Here is a 15,335-nt window from a genome sequence, read left to right as displayed (position 1 = left end):
CTGGTATGTATGCCCCGGTGCGCTTCCCCAGGCCCGGTCCTTCTGGTCGGTGCTGTCCCCTGGCCAGGCTCATGGCGGGGGTGGGGGGCTGGCACTCCGGGCAGGGCTGCGCGGCTCCTTCGCGCGCGCTCCCGCAGGGCTCTGTGAGCGGCGGAGGTGACGCGGCGGAAGGGGCGGAGCGATAGCGCCGATACCGGAAGTCGGGTGCCGGCCGACCTCCGGCGCGCGCCGCGGGTGCATGCCGGTCCGGGGTCGCGTGGCGACCCGGCGCAAGGGGGGCCGGAGCATGGGGGAGGGAACGCAAAGCCGGGTGGGTGGTGCTATGGCAGGTTGCCTGCTGACCCGGACAGGAGGCCATATAAGGCAGATGGGGACGCCGCTGGGGTGCTTCTGAAGGCCCCAGCAATGGATACGTCGGAAGCCCCCTTAGTCCAGCAGGACGAGGCGCAGGAGCGGCCGCAGGAACAGGCCAATACGAGTAGCCAGCAGAAGAAACAGACGAACTAGCGACCAGAGCCGCGAAAGTTCCTCCAGAAAGGACCCCCCTGCCTCCCTCCGTGATCCGGTACCTGCCTCATCTGCATGGGTAAGAGATCTCCGTGAATGTACCCTGATGCAGTGTTCCCTTATGTTCTTTTTCAGGGGAAGAAGGTTACGGGAAAACAGAAACACAGGGAATGTGCCCTCTGTAGTTCCCCCCTACCAGATGGCCACCCTAAAAAGTTATGCCAGCCATGCATACGGCAGACGGTAGGAGTTATTAAGGACAGGGAGTCCAGGGGTAGATTGTCAGGCCCTTATACTCTCCCCCGTTTATGCAGGTAGTGGAAGGAAATGAAAGCTTTACCTCAAAGAGAACCTTCTAGGAGAAGAGAGGCTAGTGGTTCAGGCTCGGAGGCCTTAGTCGCCCCTGGGAAGGGGGACAATTCCTCGGCCTCCTCCTCGTCTTCCTCGGATGAAGACTCTAGCCGGTTCTGCTTCCCCTTAGACCAGATGGACAGATTAGTGAAAGCTATACGGTCCACCATGGGGGTAGCGGAAAAAAAAAATGGGAACTCTCAGCACAGGACATAATGTTCGGGGGGTTGGACCCCAAAAAACGTAAAGCTTTTCCATTGAACGAAAAGGTTCAGAGCCTAATTGATAGAGAATGGAAGAGACCGGAGAAAAGGGGCTCCATGCCACCAGCCTTTAAGCGGAGATACCCCTTTGATAACCCGGTAATAAACAGATGGGATAAAGCCCCGAAACTAGATGCAGCAGTAGCCAAAGCATCTAAAAAATCCGCCATACCGTTTGACGATATGGCCTCCCTGAAAGATCCGTTAGATAAAAAAGCGGATTCTTTCCTTAAAGGGACATGGGAGATGTCAGCAGGCGCGTTAAGACCAGCGGTAGCTGCCACCTGTACAGCCAGATCTATGATGGTCTGGCTAGATCAGCTAGATTCCGAACTAAGAGATGGAGCTTCAAGATCATCTATTCGGAAAAATTTGCCCATCATTCAAAATGCCGCTGCGTTTTTAGCCGATGCTTCTGCAGACTCTGCAAGAAAAAAAAAAAAAAATGGCGGCTAAAGCCGCAGGTCTGTCTAATGCAGCACGAAGAGCGCTCTGGTTAAAATGCTGGCCAGGAGATATTCAAGCCCGGTCCCGTCTCTGTTCCATTCCCTGCGAGGGGGAGTACCTATTCGGCCCCGTCTTGGACGAATTGTTGGAGAAATCTGGAGATGACAAAAAGAAATTTCCCAGTCTCCCGAACCCCTCTTTACAGACGTCCCTTTGCCAGGAAAGAGTTTTTCCGGAGAAGGCCGTCCAGAGATCAGGGCAGATGGGATGACAAAAAAAAGGAAAGGTACAGGATTCATGTTTGGGGGAGGGCGCCAGGAAGGTCCAGCTCGGGATACGAAAAAGCCGCCCCAATGACTAGTTGCCCCAGTAGGAGGGAGACTAGCTGCCTTCTACCCATCCTGGTCTCTGATCTCCAATAGCAGCTGGATATTGGGGATAATAGCCGTGGGACTACGACTAGAGTTTTCTAGGGTTCCCCTTGATCAATTTAAAATCACCCCACTCAGGTCGTCTGCTGCAGAACAAGCTGCCCTGGAAGCCGAGGTTCATAACCTGTGCGCTAAGAAAGTCCTGATAGAGGTTCCATAGGAAGAATGGGGGAAGGGATTCTACTCCCCTCTGTTCCTGGTCCGCAAACCGGACAGCTCCTTTAGGACAATAATTAACCTTAAGGCCCTCAACAAGTTTTTGGTCATACGTCCCTTTAAAATGGAAACGATTAAGTCTGCAATAAAATTGCTGTTCCAAAACTGCTTCATGGTGGTGTTAGATCTAAAAGACGCATACTACCATATACCCATCCATGCAGGCCATCAGCGGTTCCTCAGAGTGGCGGTTCAGTTGGATGGGTCAATTCGACATTTCCAATATGCGGCCCTCCCTTTTGGAGTGGCAGTCGCTCCCCGAGTGTTTACTAAGGTGATAGCGGAGGTCATGGCCCATCTACGTGAATCGAACATTCTGGTGATTCCCTACCTGGACGATTTTCTTATTGTAGGTAAAACGGCGAACCATTGTTTACAACAGCTACAAAAGGCAATGTCTGCCCTAGAACGGTTAGGATGGTTGCTGAACGTCAAAAAGTCCCGGTTGCAGCCAATGAAAGTCCAACAATTTTTGGGCCTAACCCTGGATTCTGAAAAACAGGAATGCCGTCTGCCTCCGGACAAGCTTGTTCGCCTCCATTATCAGATCCTGAACGCCTCCAATAACCCCACCATGTCCCTCAGAAAAGCCATGTCCCTTCTAGGCTCTCTTTCAGCCTGTATCCCGGCAGTCCAGTGGGCCCAGTTTCATGCAAGGAAACTACAGAGCGAGGTCTTATTACATCAAAAAGTCCTTGGAGGTTACTTGGAGGGTCAGCTAACCTTATCCCGTAACACAAGGGAGTCCCTAGAGTGGTGGTTAGACAAAGATAACTTATCAAAAGGGGTGCCCTGGGAGTATAACGTAACCCGCATAGTCACCACGGATGCTAGTCCTTACGGTTGGGGAGCTCATATGGGTGAAATTTTAGTCCAGGACCAATGGCAACATCATCAGTTAAGAATGTCATCTAACCTAAAAGAATTGACAGCGGTAGAACAGGCGGCTAAAAAGCTCCTTGTGTACCAACAGGGCCATCACGTGCGAGTGTTCTCCGACAATCGGGTCACCGTGGCATACATCAATCACCAAGGCGGGACCCGTTCCAGACCCCTGATGTTTGTAGCAGAGCGGTTGTTCCATCTAGCAGAACAATACTTCCTATCTTTAACAGCATTGCATATAAAAGGAAAAGACAACATCACGGCAGACTTTTTAAGCCGCAATCGGCTAAAGCAAGGGGAATGGTCTTTAAACACCTCCATATTCAATCTGATTGTTCAAAAGTGGGGATATCCAGAGGTAGACCTATTCGCCACCAGAGACAACACGCAATTGAAACAATTCTGCTCCCTGAATCCCAGAGAAAATCCTCTGGCGGTAGATGCCTTCCTGATAAACTGGGACTTCAAACTAGCCTACGCCTTCCCTCCCCTATCTCTTCTACCCCTGGTGATGAGGAAAATTAGGAAAGACAGAGCGAGGGTTATAGGTATCGCTCCATTTTGGCCCAGGAGAGCATGGTTCTCATGCCTCAGGACCATGTCGGTGTCCGATCCTTGGGTTCTGCCGGACATCCCGGATCTCCTGTCCCAGGGCCCAGTCTTCCATCCTCAGGTGGCTGGCCTTCATCTGACGGCGTGGAGTTTGAACGGTCATTATTAGAAGAGAAGGGTTTCTCCGCAGACCTAATTAACACCCTACTTAAGAGTAGGAAAATCATTACCACCAATATTTACGTTAGAATTTGGAAAAAATTCCTTCAAAACTCAGAAGTAATCGCTGGGGATTCAGCACTTATAATGCAGATATTAGAGTTCCTACAAAAAGGTCTAGACATGGGACTCTCTACCAGTACCCTTAAAGTACAAGTGTCAGCCTTGGGGGCTCTGTTTAGCTGTAACATTGCTGGTAATTATTGGATAAGCAGATTCATTAAGGCAGCAGGTAGATCCAGGCCAATAATGAAGGATAGGTTTATGCCGTGGGACTTGAACCTAGTCCTCACTGCTATGACAGAGACTCCATTCGAACCTATCTCGTCGGCTTCCCTAAAAAACCTGTCCCTCAAGGTAGCCTTCCTGGTAGCTCTAACATCAGCTCGCAGAATAAGCGATATTCAGGCCTTATCTAGGTGTCCTCCTTATTTACAGTTTAAAGAGGATAGGGTAATACTTAGACCTGATCCAGCGTACTTGCCAAAGGTAGTTTCTAGTTTCCATAGGACACAGGAGATAGTTCTGCCATCCTTCCTCCCTAATCCAACTAACGAAAAAGAAAGGAAACTACACACCCTGGATCTCAGGAGAGGCCTCATAGAATATCTGTCAGTCACCGATCCCTGGAAGAAAGATAATGCCCTATTTATCTCTCATCAAGGCCCCAGGAAAGGTTGTAGAGCATCAAAAAATACACTAGCCAGATGGATTAGAGAGGCGATTGCAATAGCATACACATCAAAGGGCAGGTCGCCACCCGGAAAGCTGAGGGCGCATTCCACCAGGGCAATGGCAACCTCATGGGCCGAAAGATCAGAAGTCTCCATCGACCAGATATGTAAGGCGGCCACTTGGTCCTCTCCGAGCACCTTTTATAGTCATTATAGGCTAGACCTGGGTGCTTCCACAGACCTCTCTTTTGGTATATGGGTGCTGCAGGCTGTAGTCCCTCCCTAAAGCTGATATTACTCTCTGTAAATCTCTCAGGTGGTGCTGTCATGGACGACCGAATAAAGTCTTAGTTACTCACCGGTTAACGGTATTTTTCGGAGTCCATGACAGCACCCGTATATTCCCTCCCTTATAGTTTAATTGGGGTGTGCACGTCTTTTTTCTTGTATATGCTCACTGGTGATAAAAGTTATAATTGTAAAGAATACTGTACATAAATCATGCATTAACCTTGGAAGTCCTCTTGTGCTCTGTAATCCAACTGATGCGTGGGAGAGGTGCCACCCTTTTTGTATCTGTAGGTTTCCTGTTCCTAAAGGGCGGATCCCCTCTCTCAGGTGGTGCTGTCATGGACTCCGAAAAATACCGTTAACCGGTGAGTAACTAAGACTTTTGTTGCCAACAAATTAAAGAACATTTATTTTAACTTAGTAGGAACAGTGTTAAGATCAAGTACATCACGCATTTTCCTTTTACATGGTCATAGCATGCGGTGTCCAACAGTTAACACAAACAGTACTTTCTTCCACTTTCCCAGTGCATTTTCCACAAACTGGTTTGTTACAGCTTGCGCAAGTTTTAGTTGTTTTGTTTTTGTTGCATGTTCAAACTCCACATTTTTTACGCTTGCGGATTTCTTGTCCTTTTGTTAGTGGTTCAGACATTGCGGATGATGGGCCACTTCTGACTCATTTTCAGATAAATTCTGAAGACATTTCAAAATTTCATCACTTGTCAGACCCCTCTGCTTACTCATGCTTCAAATATACGTCGCAAAAAGGGACTTGTAAGATCGCAGAAGTAATAAAACGACACTGTACAAACATGCAGAGTTGTAGCTTCAACTGTAATGTTTGCTACTGAAGTGCAGACAGAAATCGCTACAAGAGACATGGATCAAACATGTTCAGACAAGTTTAGACAAAACAAAATGCTGAATCATCCCTGATATGCCAAGTTACAATTACACTCTACAACTAGGGAGAAGCACTGTGATTTTCTGTACTCTGTAATACTAGGTGACTTGCCTACTACTACTTTTATGTATGGGGTCAAATTGACCCCTTCAGTACTTATAGGTATGAATTGTAAAATCCGGGACCCTGAAAAAGTTACAATTCATTATTGTGTCCTAAAATATACACTACCATGAATAATTAAAAGTCACAAAAAGTTAGAACTCATTTGTTAACATTTTAGAAACAGGAAAAAGAAATAGCAAAAGGGTCAAAATGACCCCTCCGGTAGTTCTAGTGTTAAAGGTTATGTTTTAATTTACTTTATGTGGGATACACTCTAGGCTGTGTGCAACATTTAACCCTTGAGGGTTTTTTGGAATAGTGTTAAAAAGCTCACACTATAGCTGAGTGCGTGTTCCACCATTCCTCCCCAGCAACATGCCCGCTGTCTTGGGGTCATACTTGATTCCAAGCTTTCATTCACCCCCCACATCCGATCACTGGCTCGCTCTTGTTATCTGCATCTCAAAAACATTTCTTGAATTTGACCCTTTCTTACTTTCGACTCTGCAAAAACTCTTACTGTTTCTCTTATTCATTCTCATCTGAACTATTGTAACTCTCTACTAATCGGTCTCCCTCTTACTAAACTCCCCTATCTAATCTGTCCTGAATGCTGCAGCTAGGATATTCCTCACCAATCGTTATGCCAATGCCTCGTGCCAGTCCTTACACTGGTTACCCTTCCACTCCAGAATTCAGTGTAAACTTCTTACCCTCACCCACAAAGCACTCCATGGCTCAGCACCACCCTACATCTCCCTCGTCTCAGCCTACCACCTTACCCATGCCCTCTGTTCTGCTACTGACCTGAGGTTAACATCCTCAATAATCAGAACTGTCCACTCCCGTCTCCAAGACTTTTCACGTGCTGCACCAATTCTTTGGTGTGCACTACCCAGGTTAATACGATTCCCAATCCCCACAGTTTTAAGTGTGCCCTAAAAACGCATTTGTTCAGACTGGCCTATCGCCTCAACGCATTAGCCTAAATATCCCTGTGTGGCTCATTCAATATTTTTTATCATAACCAGGTTCCTTGCATCATGCTCTCACATGCTTTATGCATTTAATAGCCCTCTGTATCTGTACTGTTACATATTTAGACTGTTAACTGGTTCATGCAGCAACAGAAACACCCAATTCTTACACTATGGCTGGTCCAAACAATAAAAGCAATTGTTACCATCTACCTTTCGTGTCTCCCCTTTTTCCTTATAGATTGTAAGCTTGCGAACAGGGCCCTCACTCCTCTTGGTATCTGTTTTTATCTGTGTTTATTGGTATGCTGTAATGTCTATTGTCTGTAGAAGTCCCCTCTATAATGTAAATTGCTGTGGAATATGTTGGCGCTATAGAAATAAAATTATTACTAGCTAAAGAGCCCGGCACTGCCCGGGCATAGTAACTAACTGTGGTTAGTTATAGCAAATTATAATTATCCTCCATCCCATAGTCCCGTGCCCATATACCCATCATACATATCCACGATCCCATAGGCCGTGCCCATATACCCATCATACATATCCTCCATCCCATAGTCGAGTGCCCATATACCCATCACACATCCTCCATCCCATAGTCCCATGCCCATATACCCATCACACATTCTCCATCCCATAGTCCCATGTACATATACCCATCATACATATTCGCCATCCCATAGTTGAGTGCCCATATACCCATCACACATCCTTCATCTCATAGTCCCATGCCCATATACCCATCATACATATCCTCCATCCCATAGTCCCGTGTCCATATACCCATCATACATATCCGCCATCCCATAGTCCTGTGCCCATATACCCGTCATACATATCCTCCATCCCATAGTCCAGTGCCCATATACCCATCACACATCCTCCATCCCATAGTCAACCATTATGACTTCATAATGAGCGGCGGGGCTTGCAACCTATGATGACATCAGCGTCGCCATGGCAACCATTATGTCATAATGAGGGGCGGGGCTTGATACACACTTTTTACCCATTATGTAGATAGGGGCAAAATTGGTGAATTGAAACGAGCGGGGTTAAAATTTCACCTCACAACAGCCTAGGACACTCTCGGGGTCCAGACGTGTGACTGTGCCAAATTTTGTGGCTGTAGCTGCGACGGTGCGGTTGCCAATCCCGGACATACACACATACAAACACACACTTGAGCTTTATATATTAGATTACTGGGAGTAGACTACAGGTGACCAACAACTTTCACATTAGGTCCCAGCAATCAGTATGGGGGAAGATGCAGCACACATAAGCGTAGTTGTGTCATATTACAAATCCTTTTATCAGGTCTCCTAGTACTTGTCATCTCTGTTCCCCCTCAACCCACCCTGCCTGTATGAAGCACAGAGCTTGAAGAAGTTCTAATCACACTTGTCTTGTGCTCCAACCCTTTGTAATTGCTATGCCGTGAGATCAGGCTGTCTGCAATATTTATCACTCTGGAGTAGCCTGCCTGTTCTGGCCTACACCTGTGTTAAATGTAATGACAGCCTGTCCTGCTCTCAGTTCCATACAGGACACATGAGGGGAGGCTAGTACAGTAAAGGTTACAGTCCTATGAGAGGAGGAGAGCTGATAGAAGGGTTTTAAGGTGACACAGCTAAACTCAGCTATGCTGCCCTCACACCCACAGGGCCGGTCCTTATCTGAAAGATAAGTCAATAAGTCATTTGTGCTGTACTTCCCAGCATGTTCTAAACATGTACAATTAGAGTTACAGTTAGATCAGTGCTGATATTGTGCAAGGTATAAAATGAGAGATCTGCCCTAAATTAAGTTGGGGGGGTTCTTTTTCTGCTGTGTATTGATACCTGCTTTTTAGCGGGCAATCTCAAACAGGAGGATAAAGTAGACACCCCCAGGGAAAACTGTTAAATCCTACCTTGTCTTTAATGGAATCTGTCACCACATTTGACCTATCTAAACTATTAATATGGGAATACAGGTTATAGACTGCTGAAAAAAGTCCTACCTGTATGTCTCATATCAGATGCCTTGTTGACAGATCATTTATAACTTTATGTAAATTACCTTTTCCAAGCTCTGTGGAAGATTTGCCTGGAAGATAACTATATTTGTTTATCATGTTAGCATGAAGGGGGAATTACTAGTGATGTACAATGGCTGCTCTCCTAATCTCACTGCAGAGCTGTGTGTGATTATAACTGACACACCTACAGGTTGCTCTCCGCTTCCATCTTACAGGCAACAGGGCTGCAATATTGCTGAATACAGCCAAGATCAGAAAGCTACAAAAATGTGTTTGCAAGAAGACTAATTTCTCCTGTTCTGTGTTAGTTGCATGTCTTGCACTGGTAACGCCCCATTCATGTATAATGATTCTTAGGACAGTTATCTTCCATGCACCATCCCCCCCCCATAGCCTGGAAGAGGTCACTTTTATAAAGTGGTAAAAGATGATTTCTCAACAATAACACATCTAATGTGAGACACAGAGGACTGTTTTCATTATTCTATAACCTGTATGCCCATATTAATAGTTTAGATAGGTCAAATGTGGTGACAGATTCTCTTTAACTCCCACAGCTTGATTGTCAAAGTGGGTCCTATCACCAGCAATCAGACCAGGACTTTCGCTTGTAAAACTCGTCTGAAACTGACCCAGGGCGAATATCACACTGGTGTAATATAGCTGCAAGTACAGACTCAACATCAAAACCAGTGATCGGACAGGGGCTTGGGGCTGTAAGAGAACACACTACTCACCACTTACATCCAGCACAATAGCACTAGCTATGCCATACAATTTTTTTTCTGACAAGTCATCCCTTCAGGGGTTACATGCCATACTTCAAGGACATCTCTGAACCATAGTGCATGGTCACCTTATTCTTGCTGCTCCCCTAAGTATTTATTTTTTTAATCTGCTACATGGTTCCAGAGATTTTTATATAGTGCTAATTTTTACTATCTTTACGATGGGGGCATGACTCACAGGATTCCCTGTGGGCGTCTTAAAGTGACTCTTCTTTATTACACTTAGAGAATCATCTTACTAAAGACCAGAAAAAATAGCACTAAATAAAAAGGCCCACACTGGTAACTCTCCATGTAAAGCGCCGGAGGCAGAGTTATCTTCCTGGCACCATCCTCCCCATAGCATGGAAGAGGTCATTTATATATAAGAAAACCATGGATTTCTCTGGAATAAGATCAGATAGCAGATATTAAGGTATCATTTTATTCATCATCCTATGACCTGCATGCACATATAGACGGCTTAGGAGGGTTGATCCTACCGACAGATTCCCCTTAATGAAATTTAACTCATTAGGTGTCAAATACTTAGATTAGTACTGTCGCCGCATAAGAGGCAAAATAAAAAGCAAAAATGTATTCTGCTCTGCGGCCATTATTACATCGTGTGTTCAGGTCAACATGTATAATATAGTGAAAGGTCCACTTTTACATTTTTATGCCTTAAAGAGAAGGTGTGGCACTTTTTAATTTTGTATTGCTTTATATACTCGTGTATAAACCAAACTTTTAAGCACTTTTTTGAGCTGAAAACGCCCCCTCGGCTTATACACGAGTCGTCCCAGAAAGCCAGCGGGGGAGGGGAAGGGGCAGGTCACAGAGGCAGGAGCTGGCGGCTGTGGCTCAAGCCTGTGCCGCTGCTGTAATAGTGCACAGTGCCAGCCGCAGCCGCTGGCTTCCAGCACACATCATGCTCGCCTACCTGCGCGCCCTGGGTGCTGACACCGCATCTCGTTCCGGCCGCCGGCACCTGCAGCTCTTCCTGCTGAGCGATCACGTGGCCCCGCTCATTAAGGTAATGAATATGCACTGCTCTCCACTCCCATAGGCGTGGAGCGCTTAATGAGCGGTCGGACCGAGATGCAGTGCCAGCACCCAGGACGTGCAGGTAGGTGAGTAGGATGTTTGTTTTATCAATCAATCAAATTTATTATCGCCAAGTACATATTACATATATACAAGGAATTCTTTGTGGCAAAGAGGCAACATAATATATAACAACAGATACAACAAGTAACATCTAACAAGACAGATACAGTATATAGTCTACACATGACGATTTAATTGTTGAACAGAGAGTGGATAGAAGCTGTTCATATGGCGGTTGGTGCTGCATTTGGGGACTCTGAAGCGACGTCCTGAAGGGAGTAGTTGGAATGAGGAGTGTCCCGGGTGAGAGGGATCGGATGAAATTTTCAATGCGTGGGATCGAATACTCGTCATAAAGATCCTGGATCTTAGGCAGGGGGAGCCTATAATTCTCTCTGCTGTTCTGAAAGTCCTTTGTAAGCGGAGTTTGTCATGCGCAGTGGCTCCCCCATACCAGACTATCAGAGAGGAACAAATCAATTTTATTCAATAGGAAACATGCAAACAGGGATAAGGAGCCATGCATACCAAGAGAGGCATGCATACCAGGACAGGGATGGGGAGGCATGTGTACCAGGACAGGGATGAGGGGATAATGCATACCCGGCTTATACTCAAGTCAATAAGCTTACCCAGTTTTCCGTGGCAAAAGTAGGTGCCTTGGCTTATACTCGGGTCGCCTTATACTCTAGTATATACGGGTAATAATTGATTATACAATCAATTATTTTTAATACATAATTAAATGCACAACTTTAATAGTTTATTAAATTTAATTTTAGCCACTTTGTACTGCCATTTTATTTTGTGGGCGTGTAAGTGGCTGTGCATGAGTCTTGCACACCGCACTTGCAGCATCCCCTAGGCATAAAAGCCTGCGGTTGGATGCTGAGCGCATCTCTTGTATTGGGGCTGCTCCTCCTGCCTCTAGCTGTCACCAGGGCACGCCCCCTGGGCTGTTCAGGTCACATTTGTGGAGGGAGATTGTGGCCTTTTTGTGTAGCCCACAGCGTTTGCTTTGGGATTCATTTTTCCTTGTTATTGCACACACTGCTTAGTGCCAGAGAGCATAGGTCTTGGTTGAGTTTCTGCCGTGATTATAACCGGTTAGGTTATGTTTCCATGTTCAGTATTTGCTGTGGATTGGACACTGCGTAGAGCCGCAGCGTCCAATCCGCAGCTGCCAGATGTTACAGTATAGTGGATGGGATTTTATGAATCCCATCTCCACTATGCGTGTGTAGGGTCGGTGGGCCGGACTGGGGGGTGGTCCCTCTCTTACCACGCAGAGACGTGACAGAGACACGATGGAGGCAAGTGTCGGGTACAACAGGTCCAAGTTTATTCACTCGCCGTCAGCCTGACGGCCTCAGAAGTACACCGCACTTCACTTCACGGCCCTCCGTTTCTAGGGCCCGTTATGCACACCATACTTTCACACTAGGGATGTACATGCACGTACCGTCTCTTCACTGTTTGACGCTCCTGACAGGTCCGTCACTGTGGCCGCCTTAGGCCCGAAAACCATCAGCAATTTTACTGGTCAGGCGTCGTGTCAAATACGGTATCCCACACCCGGTGTCTCATCTCTTCTGCGGTACTTTCCTGTCAGGACCACCCCCCTGACGTTCTCTCTCCTCAGTCCCCCTGGTTCAGTTCTCAGAGTGCACAAACTGTCGTAGACCTGTCACCTGAGCACCCCCTGGGGACTGAAACTTTCTGGAACCCTCCCTCAGTATATATACCTTTCCTGGTTCCCTGTAACTCCGCCTCATGACCAACGGTTTCCTAAGCCCTAAGCTGATGTCAAGTCCTTTGCTCACAATCCTCCCTGCCCTCTAATGGTCAACCCAGGCACTGCATGTCCACTACACTTTCCTAGCTGTTTCCCCACAGTAATAAATGACACCTACCTACACTGTGCAAACCTTTCCTTCTTCACTCTGACTAGTCCGTCCATCAGGTCACCTTCCCTACACTCCCCCTTCCTTTGTCCATTGTCGTCTTTAACAATCGTCATCCCTGCCTTCGCGTTCTGAAGCTTCACCTACACTCTGTTGTCGGACCAGCTGTTGGGCCAAACCCACTACCTGCGAGGGCCGAACCATACTGGGAGCACCATGCTATGAGTAGCCTACTGCTACTCACCAGCGCGCACGCCACATGACAACATCTTTCACACTGGGCTAGGTACACCCATATTCTCTCTATGTCGTGTACCTTCCCCTACTCTCCCCTTCTGTTACCTTCCACTGTCTGGTACGCCATGATCGAGGCCTCACACCTACCAGATCATTGCCGGCGTCCATCTTTCCTTCAGGGGTGTCCATGGTGTCGGGGACCTGACCTAGGACGGCTGTCTTTTCACATCTTCCACCTCTTGTACCTTTCTTTCAATTACATGTCATGGTCGGCATCTCGGTCTCCCAGACCCTCTTCACACATAGACCCCTCTTCGGATCTCACACTTCCCTTACTCGGACCTGTTGCATTTTACTTTGGCATATTATACATTAAACAACTTTATAATAGCACAAGTACCCATTTTTTTATATATTTTTTTTCCATTTTCTTTTGCTTCTAAAACCAACATATAACAATACAACATCACATGCTTTTTCCTTCTTCCCCCCCTTCCTTGGACATATGCACTCCCTCGCTTCTTGACACCCCCGCTTTGCCAGGCTCAATATAACCAACAACTTTAACTTCTTATATCAAACTTTTCATTAACGTATACATCAACTGTCCTTATGCTTTAGCACAACGGTGCAATGAAATTTCGAGAGTTCAAACCACTCCCAGGCGGCCGACAGCGAGGGGCCCCACAGCCGTGGAGCGCCCGGGGTATAGGGAGTGTTCTAGGAGTTCTAACTATGGGGGTTCACGGTCCTCTGGCTCAGCAACCACAGCTACCGCGTAGTAGCCACGGGGGCAGTACTCCTTGTAGTACGACACCCAGTCATGTAGAGCCCGGCCGTGACGAATAGATGCCACATTAATATAGACAGACCTTTTGTCCAGTCTCATCCTGGATAAAACCGTATCCTCTATCGATGTTGGTGTATACCAGCCGTCCCCGTGATCTCTTCACCGCCATGCCAGTCTCCCCCTTTTCATGCAGCTGTTTCCAAATTGTTTGCTCCCGAGCCTTCTTCCCCTTAATTACCTCCGCAACCCAAACGGAGGGTGCCGCGCCAGTCCCAGAGTCCGGTGGGTGGGACTTTGCCAAAAAAGCGCGTGGGGCAGAGGCGGCAGATGATATCTGCGGCCCTGCAGCCGCTGGGGCCGGGTGGCGGACAGGAGCAGCCGTGTTTCCGGAGGACGGAGTTGCAGAGCCTGTCAAGCAGGCCGCAGCCGGTTCTAGCGCCGGCATAGCTGCGGCCGCAGGGTAGGCCGCATCCATAGCCTCCAACAGAACTGGGGTGGCAGCCGGTTCTGGTAATGAAGCTGTTACCGGTCGGGGGAGCACAGCCGCACCTTCTGTAACCGAGCTCTGGGCTGATGACTCCGGGCGGGATGAATCGGACGGGGGCAGGGGCCTCGCTCAATTCCGCGTATACCATAGGGCCCTCCACGGCCAGACCTTCCGATACGCTGGAGGCTGCGTGCCGCGGCAGAACGGTGGGGGCCGCTTGTGGAGCCACCGGCAGGGCCGGGGGAACTCTCACCTTCCCCGGCACCGCGGGCTCCGTCACGTCACCACGCGGCTCCTCCCGCAGTCTCCGCTCCTCAACACGTTGCTCCGCGGGCCTAGCCTTCAGGCTCAGGGACTCTGCGGGGAATTTCTCCGCCGGTATCAATGGCGGCCGCTCCGCTTCCTGCCCGTGGCTCTGAAGATGACATCTGGCGCAGCTCAGTCTCCCGCCGCCATTCCCACTCCAGGCGTATGATGCCCCGACACCCGCAGCATCTCATACCGTCCAGTGGGCAGCAACCAAATGGCGCCAAGCAGCCGCACCCAAGCTTTTCTTTGGTGTCACTCCCTCTGTGGGGTGGGGCGTCGGCAGGCATTTCCACCCACCTGTCAGGGTCCAATATATGGAAGCGTCGGTCTCCGGGCACATACCACTTCCCTTTGGGGTATGTTGGAGGGGGTCCCAGTCCATTCTGAAAAACTGCAAACACCTGGACCACTCCTCTACGCTGAAGCAATACTGCCATACTGCACAGTACTTGGTACCGCCCCGAATCCTCTGCTGGCCACACAGATCCGCCACAGCGCTCCCCATTTGTATTCCACAGGTAGGTAATTTGTAATCCACAGGTGATTGTGATCCAAGCAGAGCAGTCCCAGTCTTTTTCCATTCTTTGAGGCAGGCCTGCCGCAGAAGATGACGTATTAGCGGCGTTGATCCTGCCGACTACACCAAGTGTAGGGTCGGTGGGCCGAGCTGGGGGGTGGTCCCTCTCTTACCGCACAGAGACGTGACAGAGACACGATGGAGGCAAGTGTCGGGTACAACAGGTCCAAGTTTATTCACTCGCCGTCCGCCTGACGGCCTCAGAAGTACACCACACTTCACGGCCCTCCGTTTCTAGGGCCCGCTATGCACACCGTACTTTCACACTAGGGACGTACATGCACGTACCGTCCCTTCTTCACTG

This window comes from Dendrobates tinctorius, unplaced genomic scaffold, assembly GCF_039654945.1.
Source record: "Dendrobates tinctorius isolate UK_male_01 unplaced genomic scaffold, ASM3965494v1 ptg000007l, whole genome shotgun sequence".
NCBI classification, from domain to species: domain Eukaryota; kingdom Metazoa; phylum Chordata; class Amphibia; order Anura; family Dendrobatidae; genus Dendrobates; species Dendrobates tinctorius.
The sequence above is the reverse complement of the archived record's forward strand: the minus strand, read 5'-3'. Positions refer to the sequence as shown.